A 10,120-nucleotide genomic window follows, 5' to 3' on the forward strand; every position below is an offset into this window, starting at 1 on the left:
ATACACATTCTTGGCTTTCCCATTGTCTGTCCATATACAAAGCCGTATGTACTAATAATGACGTCATATGCAAACGTTCTTTTTACAAACAAACAAACATGCATACACACAACTCGTTTTTATATAGATAGATAGATAGATAGATACAATACAAATTAACTACGTAAAACTTGTGAATATACAACAGTCTGTTCCGAAATACAACTAACTTCGTAAAACTTGAGAATATACAACATTCTTCGCTGTCCAATTCTCGCTGCATATAAATAGATTGTCAGGTTTACCGACCCTCGAACATGCAACGTACAATTGTCCATGGGAAAAACAATCAGTATTAAGATCAATACCACATTTTTCTAATGATTGACCTTGAGCTTTGTTAATGGTGATTGCAAATGCTAATCGAATTGGGAATTGCAATCTTTTAAATTGAAAAGGCAGATCTGTTGGAATCATGGGAATGCGAGGAATAAGAACAGCCTCACCCTCAAAAGGCCCTGTCAGGATTGTGGCCTCTATTAGGTTTTCCATTGTTTTTTTTACGGCAAGTCGAGTGCCATTGCAAAGCTTTGGTGGGTTTATGTTACGTAACAATATTATTGGTACGCCTATTTTTAGTTGTAGCACGTGTGGTGGAAACCCTGAAAGATCTATGGAATTTAAAAATTCAGATGGATAATTAACCGCTTCATTTGGTTCCAAAACTGTGTCGACTGACTTGTAAAGGACTGCCTGGTCTTGAATCTTGGTCAAAACAATACTGTTGATTTCGTGGACGTCTATATTCTTGGGTGCGAGAATCGCTCTTTCACTTAGCCATTTATTATTTTTATAATTTTTTAGAATATTCGGAAATATATTTTCAATCAATTCATTTTTGGACGTCACTAAATTACAGAAATCAGCAGGTAGTTGTATACGTCCTGAAATTGAGTCTACTGGGAGCTTTCCGTTTCCCATTGCTAGCAATTGATCTGAAAATGTTTGACCAGAGTCATCGTTTTGCAATCGGACACGCATATTTGTAGTTAATTTTAATGTTTTTACGTGTGCCCATAAATTAGAATTTTTCAGGCAAGCATTCATTTCGTCTGCAGGAGTTGATCTAGGTATTATAGGTAATGTTTGCCTGAAATCTCCTGCAAGCAATATTAATGTGCTGCCAAAGGGTTTCGAATTCCCTCTTAAATCTTTCAAGCATTGATCCAGAGCCTCGAGCGATTTTTTGTGTGCCATTGTGCACTCATCCCAAATAATAAGTTTGCATTGCTGCAATACTTTACCCATCCCAGATGATTTGGAAATATTGCACGTGGGAGTTTCTGTAGAATGCAAGTTCAGAGGCAATTTCAAAGCGGAATGAGCAGTTCTTCCACCAGGCAGCAATGTTGCGGCTATTCCGGACGACGCAATTGCCAACGCTATATCATTTTTAGATCGAATTGATGCCAGAATCAGTTTTATCACAAACGTTTTACCAGTACCTCCTGGCGCATCCAAAAAGAAAATTTCTCCAACGTTGTTATCGACACAATGCATTATCGTATCATAAATGTCTTTTTGTTCCGACGTTAACTTGGAAATGTTATTTTGTACATACGACAATAGATCACTCGTACTGTAACTTTGTTCACGATCCAATTCTACACATGTCGAAACAGCAGCGATACGGTTAGGTGAAGGCATTCCCAAACCCTGAAGAGGTTTGTTTGCCATACTTATGCAAATATCTTCTATAACAACTAAAGTGTAGTTATAAATTTCTGGTGTAAAATCAAAAGTCATGTCTGACGTCTCTAACTGTTTTCGATGAAGTATATCTTCGGACATTTTTGACTTATATTTTTCCCATAACTCTGTAGGAGCTGATGGAGAGCAAGTTGTTAAAATGATGCCAAACAATGCACGAATTTGACTTGGGGTTGACGTTTCGCACGCGTCATTGATGCAGTTATCCAGTGTTGGTCATTCTCCAATAAATTCAGAGCTTGGCATGCACTACGGTAAGTGTCATGTATAGTACCATTTACAGTCCTCAAATACTCAAAGGATGTCGGACCGGGTACATTCACCAAAAGCAGGCGTAGAAAGAAGCATTCATGTTGATTGGGGTGAACGGTGTAGAGTCTTCCTATTGTGGTATCTTTGAAGATGGTAGGTTGGCCGTCGACTGACTTACCCTGTTTTCGACGTTCAAATACTTTATTTTTAGTATTCCACGTGTAATACGAAGGCACTTCAGTATACAGCAGTTTTTTCGCAAAAGAATCATTTTTGCAAAGCGAAAAAAAAGCTGTTAATGTTGTATCCGGTGGATTCAGGACTCTTTGTTGCACGTTGGTTTCCGTGAAATAAACACGTTGACCATTCTGTAAATGTACCGCTAAGTGAACAACAGCTGGACTACGTTCATGTATCGGAAATGAAAGAATTCGCCAAACAGCTTCATTACTGCTTATGTATCTTCCAGCCTGATATTCTACGATTTCATCGAAATCTTTGATTTCGGACTGCAAGCCAAAAACTGCCATGTCACTGCCTTTGTTGACGTATTTACATATATATTTTATTGCCTTTACGGAGTTACAGTATTCAACGTTTATATGTGCATTAAATGTTTTGGATAATAAAGGGGAATATGGAACAACCCACTGGTTATCTACTTCGATGGTGGTACCGTTACGCTTCTTTATTATTGCTGTTTTACCGCCATCTTCAGTAGATCTTCTTCTATATTGTGGGTAACCATCATTGCCAGTAATTGTTGTGGGTACTAAAAGTCGAGGATATTGCTTTGTGCACCTTCCTTTGGCCATGCATGGTGAATTTTCGTTCAGTGCACCGCAAGGTCCATGTATCATATTTTTTACAATAATATCATGTAACCCCTTATCGACATTTTTATCAGGTATTTCAGCGGAAATCACATCATCAATTTCGTTTGAAGTAATTTTTTTATGTAGCCAGATTAGTATATGTGCGTGTGGCAAACCTCGTTTTTGCCATTCCACTGAGTACATCCAGCATCGCACTGACCCAAACACTTCATGTTTTACAAGGTAGTTTATCAGTGATTTCAACTTTTGCCGGAAGACACGTGCCGTAATGTCATGCCTATGAACCGCCGATTGTCCTTGAAGTAAAAGCTGCAGTATCTCGTCCCAAGATTGATTACATGTAAATGTAATAAATAAATCTGGACGACCATAGAGACGAACATACGCAATAGCATCTTGAGCATATTCATGCATATGACGTGGACTGCCAGCATATGACGAAGGTAAAATTGTTAATCTTCCAACGTTTGTGGTATTACCGTCATTTATAACTGCATCTCGCAAATGAATGTATTGTTCAGAGCGGAGCTTGGTCTGATTCAGGCGGATATATAGCAAACGTTCTGATTCAATTTTTGCATACATATCCACGACAAATTGGTGAAACAATTCACGGCATTTTAAAATATAATTTTCTTCATCCTGCCGAATCATTAGTCTATAGGAATAATAATGCATTGCACTGCATTTCTTATTCATTTCTTTGTTAGTGGCTGGATTCATCAATTTAATATTAAAGTGATAGCCGTCGGCTCCATCCCAAAAAATGATAGGATATTGTAGGGCATCGTAGCATCGATGAGTTTCAGCAATTCTTAACAACTGGGCGTTTCGCTTATGTAGAATAATATCTCGAGGTAAAAACTGATCACCGACCATAACGATTGCCACTTCGTCGATAGTCGGAGCATTGTATCTACGCACATGTTGGCCAGGAGGCGTTTTGTCAGCGGAAATAACAATTTTATGAGTATCAGTAGGCATCAAATCGATGGCTGTTTTGAACAGACGCACTAAATTATTATTTTCGTGGAAAAGATGTTGCAATTGGGAAACGATTGTCCTTTCAACGTTGGGAGAAATTTCGCAACGTGCATTCAATTCAGAATTTCTATCACTGATGAAGTACAATTGTAAAAATTTATGATTCTCGCCTAATAATGGTAGAAGGGACCCTGCTTTATGATAAATTTGCCCTTTTACTTTAAAAGTAGACATAAATTGATCTGGATTTTCGATTTGGGCTCCAAACGACGTCATTTGGAAACATGAGTTGTATTGTCTGATTTTTGACAAAAAACGCTTAGATTCTGACGTAGTTCCAGTAAGGAAAGTCTTCAATGGCTCTGGTGGTGCAGCCAATAGAGGAAGTTTAACTTTTCCTGAGGCGCAACACATTCCCATTGTTTCACCATTGAATTTCAAGGCCTTGCAATAGGGACAAATTTTGGACATTGTCCCGATTTGAACACAGCTACTCAAGCTATAATCATCGACTGGGTTGTACCTGAATGCCAGGCGATAACTTTCAGATTGCTCTGATTCCTCGGCACGCTTTCTTTTCTTACTTTCTCTATCAGCAGCAAGCCTGATTTCCTGCTGGTCTTTTGATTCCTCGGCACGCTTTCTTTTCTTACTTTCTCTATCAGCAGCAAGCCTGATTTCTTGCTGTTCTTGTAATTCCTCGGCCCGCCTTCTTTTTTCACATTCTGTTTTAGCAGCAAGTCTGCTTCTGCGTTGCTCTGGTAGTTCCTCGGCATGCTTTCTTTTTTCACTTTCTCTTTTAGCAGCAAGTCTGCTTTCGCGTTGCTCTGGTAGTTCCTCGGCATGCTTTCTTTTTTCACATTCTCTTTTAGCAGCAAGTCTGCTTCTGCGTTGCTCTGGTAGTTCCTCGGCATGCTTTCTTTTTTCACTTTCTCTTTTAGCAGCAAGTCTGCTTTCGCGTTGCTCTGGTAGTTCCTCGGCATGCTTTCTTTTTTCACATTCTCTTTTAGCAGCAAGTCTGCTTCTGCGTTGCTCTGGTAGTTCCTCGGCATGCTTTCTTTTTTCACATTCTCTTTTAGCAGCAAGTCTGCTTCTGCGTTGCTCTGGTAGTTCCTCGGCATGCTTTCTTTTTTCACTTTCTCTTTTAGCAGCAAGTCTGCTTTCGCGTTGCTCTGGTAGTTCCTCGGCACGCTTTCTTTTCTGACTTTCTCTATCACCAGCAAGTTTTCTGGCATAGACTCTTTGAGCATCTTCATCAGTCATTATAAACTTAAGCATTAATAGAATTCTACACGAACATCCGTCTTATATAACTTGAATGACGTCACGCCTTCAAAGCAAAAATGATGCCTTCAAAGCAAAAATGATGGCAGCTAATTTCATGACGTCAGCCGAAACATGACGGCGAACATATGTCTTATATAACTTGAATGACGTCACCTTCAAAGCAAAAATGACGGCAACTAATTTCATGACGTCAGCCGAAACATGACGTCACCTGACACATCCATCCACACATCCATCCACACATCCACAGACAGACAACTTATTTTTATATAGATAGATATATATATATATATATATATATATATATATATATATATATATATATGTCTTTAACTACGTAAAACTTGCGAATATACAACATTCTTTGCTGTCCCATTGTATGTGCATATAAATAGATTGTCAGGTTTACCGACTCTTGAACATGCAACATATAATGGTCCATGGGAAAACAATCCGTATTCAGATCTATACCTCATGATTCTAATGATTGCCCTTGAGCTTTGTTGATGGTGATTGCTAATCGACCATTCCCTGTGTCGCCGTCGTCATTTATATATCCTCCCTGTGCCCCCCGGCGTCCCCTTTGTAGTTGTGTCCCTGTGTCCCGGTCGTCATTTATATTCCCTGTGTCCCGGTCGTCATTTGTGTCCCGGTGTCCCAGTCTGTGATCTCTCTTTGAGTGTCTCGGGCGTCATTTATATTCCTTGTGTCCCGGTGTCCCGGTCGTCATTTGTGTCCCGGTGTCCCGGTCTGTATATACATTCGTTTTTGAATTTGTCTTTTTTTTTAGTTTTTAGTTTTTTACCTTTTTTTAGTTTTTTTTAGTTATACCTCATGATTATAATGATTGCTCTTGAGCTTTGTTGATGGTGATTGCTAATGGAACATTCCCTGTGTCCCCGTCGTCATTTATATATCCCCCTGTGCCCCCCGGCGTCCCCGTTGTAGTTGTGTCCCTGTGTCCCGGTCGTCATTTATATTCCCTGTGTCCCGGTCGTCATTTGTATCCCGGTGTCCCGGTCTGTATATACATTCGTTTTTTTAGTTTTGTTTTTCTCCTTTATTTTTCATTTTTTTCCTTTTTTATTTTTTTTTCTTTTTTTTCTTTTTTAGTTTTTTTAGTTTTTTTAGTTTTTTAGTTTTTTAGCTTTTTTAGTTTTTTATTAGTTTTTAGTTTTTTTTTTCTTTTTAGTTTTTTTGTAGTTTTTACCTTTTTTTTAGTTTTTTTTTAGTTTTTTTTTATTTATATCCTGGTCGTCATTTATACTCCCTTTGTCCCGGTCGTCATTTGTGTCCCGGTGCTTTGTTGATGGTGATTGCTAATCGAACATTCCTTGTGTCCCGGTCACTTTCTCTTTGAGTGTCGTCATTTATATTCCCTATGTGCCGGTGTCCCGGTCGTCATTTGTGTCCCGATGTCCCGGTCTGTAATTTCGTCAGTCGAAAACATGACGTCAGTCAACACACAAACATGACGTCACCCGACAGACCCACACACACACAGACAACTTATTTTTATATATATAGATATACATATATATATATAATTCTTATATATCTATATATATAAAAATAAGTTGTCTGTGGATGGATGGATGGATGGATGTGTGGATGGATGTGTCAGGTGACGTCACCTGAAAAAACTGGATTAGGTGACGTCAAAACTGAAAAAACTAAAAAAAGGCAAAAACTACAAAAAAAAACTAAAAACTAATAAAAAAAATAAAAAAGCTAAAAAACTAAAAAAACTATAAAGGTAAAAACCAATAAAAAACTAAAAAAAAAACTGAAAAAACTAAAAAAAGGCAAAAACTACAAAAAAAAACTAAAAACTAATAAAAAAAGTAAAAAAGCTAAAAAACTAAAAAAACTAAAAAAACTAAAAAAAGGTAAAAAACTAAAAAAAAATAAAAAATAAAAAAAAACTAAAAAAAAGGAAAAAACTGAAAAATAAGCTAAAATAAAGGTAAAAACCAATAAAAAACTAAAAAAAAAAGGAAAAAACTAATAAATGACGACACTCAAAGAGAAAGCGACCAGGACAAAAAACTAAAAAAAAAGGCAAAAACTACAAAAAAACTAAAAACTAATAAAAAAAATAAAAAAGCTAAAAAACTAAAAAAACTAAAAAAAGGTAAAAAACTAAAAAAACTAAAAACTAAAAAAAAACTAAAAAAGGTAAAAACTAAAAGAACTAAAAAAGAAAAAAATAAATGACGACACTCAAAGAGAAAGCGACCAGGACAAAAGGAATGTTCGATTAGCAATCAACAAAGCACCGGGACACAGGGAGTATAAATGACGACCAGGACACAAGTAAAAAAAAAAATTAACAAAACTAAAAAGAAGGTAAAAACTACAAAAAAACTAAAAAGAAAAAAAACTAAAAACTAATAAAAAAACTAAAAAATCTAAAAATCTAAATAAACTAAAAAAGAAAAAAAAGGAAAAAAATAAAGGAGAAAAACAAAACTAAAAAACGAATGTATATACAGACCGGTACACCGGGATACAAATGACGACCGGGACACAGGGAATATAAATAACGACCGGGACACAGGGACACAACTACAACGGGGACACCGGGGGAAACAGGGGGATAACCTGACAATCTATTTATATGCAAAGACAATGGGACAGCAAAGAATGTTGTATATTCGCAAGTTTTACGTAGTTAAAACCATATATATATATATATATCTATATTCACAGGTGGGACATAGGGACACAACTACAATGGCGCGTAACTATTATGGCGCGTAACGACTTACGCGCGCGGGGGGGCTTGGGGGGGGCGCGAAGCGCCCCCACCAACTAGGTGTTGGGGTGGCGCGAAGCGCCACCCCAACAGCTAGTATATATATATATATATATATATAATTGTATATATATATATATATATATATATATATATATATATATATATATATATATCTATATATATAAAAATAAGTTGTCTGTCTGTGGATGGATGGATGGATCAGGTGACGTCACCTGAAAAAACTGGATCAGGTGACGTCAAAACTGAAAAAACTAAAAAAAGGCAAAAAACTACAAAAAAAACTAAAAACTAATAAAAAAAATAAAAAAGCTAAAAAACTAAAAAAACTATAAAGGTAAAAACCAATAAAAAACTAAAAAAAAAACTGAAAAAACTAAAAAAAGGCAAAAAACTACAAAAAAAAACTAAAAACTAATAAAAAAAGTAAAAAAGCTAAAAAACTAAAAAAACTAAAAAAACTAAAAAAAGGTAAAAAACTAAAAAAAATAAAAAATAAAATAAAACTAAAAAAAAGGAAAAAACTGAAAAATAAGCTAAAATAAAGGTAAAAACCAATAAAAAACTAAAAAAAAAAAGGAAAAAACTAATAAATGACGACACTCAAAGAGAAAGCGACCAGGACAAAAGGAATGTTCGATTAGCAATCAACAAAGCACCGGGACACAGGGAGTATAAATGACGACCAGGACATAAGTAAAAAAAAAAAAAAACTATCTATATATATAAAAATAAGTTGTCTGTGGATCTGTGGATCGTGGATCAGGTGACGTCACCTGAAAAAACTGGATCAGGTGACGTCAAAACTGAAAAAACTAAAAAAAGGCAAAAACTACAAAAAAAACTAAAAACTAATAAAAAAAATAAAAAAGCTAAAAAACTAAAAAAACTAAAAAAAGGCAAAAACTACAAAAAAAACTAAAAACTAATAAAAAAGCTAAAAAACTAAAAAAACTAAAAAAAAGGCAAAAACTACAAAAAAACTAAAAACTAATAAAAAAAATAAAAAAGCTAAAAAACTAAAAAAACTAAAAAAACTAAAAAAAGGTAAAAAACTAAAAAAACTAAAAACTAAAAAAAACTAAAAAAGGTAAAAACTAAAAGAACTAAAAAAGAAAAAAATAAATGACGACACTCAAAGAGAAAGCGACCAGGACAAAAGGAATGTTCGATTAGCAATCAACAAAGCACCGGGACACAGGGAGTATAAATGACGACCAGGACACAAGTAAAAAAAAAAATTAACAAAACTAAAAAGAAGGTAAAAACTACAAAAAAACTAAAAAGAAAAAAAAACTAAAAACTAATAAAAAAACTAAAAAATCTAAAAATCTAAATAAACTAAAAAAGAAAAAAAAAGGAAAAAAATAAAGGAGAAAAACAAAACTAAAAAACGAATGTATATACAGACCGGTACACCGGGATACAAATGACGACCGGGACACAGGGAATATAAATGACGACCGGGACACAGGGACACAACTACAACGGGGACACCGGGGGAAACAGGGGGATATAAATGACGACCGGGACAAAAAAACTAAAAAGAAAAAAAAAACTAAAAACTAATAAAAAAACTAAAAAATCTAAAAATCTAAATAAGCTAAAAAAGAAAAAAAAGGAAAAAAATAAAGGAGAAAAACAAAACTAAAAAACGAATGTATATACAGACCGGGACACCGGGATACAAATGACGACCGGGACCCGGGACACAGGGAATATAAATGACGACCGGGACACAGGGACACAACTACAACGGGGACACCGGGGGAAACAGGGGGATGTAAATGACGACCGGGACACCGGGACAGGGAATGGTCGATTAGCAATCACCATCAACAAAGCTCAAGGGCAATCATTAGAATCATGAGGTATAGATCTGAATACAGATTATTTTCCCATGGACCATTATATGTTGCATGTTCAAGAGTCGGTAAACCTGACAATCTATTTATATGCAAAGACAATGGGACAGCAAAGAATGTTGTATATTCGCAAGTTTTACGTAGTTAAAACCATATATATATATCTATCTATATTCACAGGTGGGACATAGGGACACAACTACAATGGCGCGTAACTATTATGGCGCGTAACGACTTACGCGCGCGGGGGGGCTTGGGGGGGGCGCGAAGCGCCCCCACCAACTAGGTGTTGGGGTGGCGCGAAGCGCCACCCCAACAGCTAGTATATATATATAATTGTATATATATATATATATATATATATATAT

General features: G+C 35.8%; 1 long non-coding RNA gene across 1 annotated transcript in view; it reads left to right on the top strand.

The window, feature by feature from the left end:
* LOC136036309 (uncharacterized) overlaps nt 1-10,120 on the top strand; it is a 487,034-nt gene that overhangs the window by 333,445 nt on the left and 143,469 nt on the right. The gene's annotated exons all lie outside the window — the stretch shown is intronic.

This window comes from Artemia franciscana, chromosome 15 (assembly GCF_032884065.1).
Source record: "Artemia franciscana chromosome 15, ASM3288406v1, whole genome shotgun sequence".
Taxonomy (NCBI): domain Eukaryota; kingdom Metazoa; phylum Arthropoda; class Branchiopoda; order Anostraca; family Artemiidae; genus Artemia; species Artemia franciscana.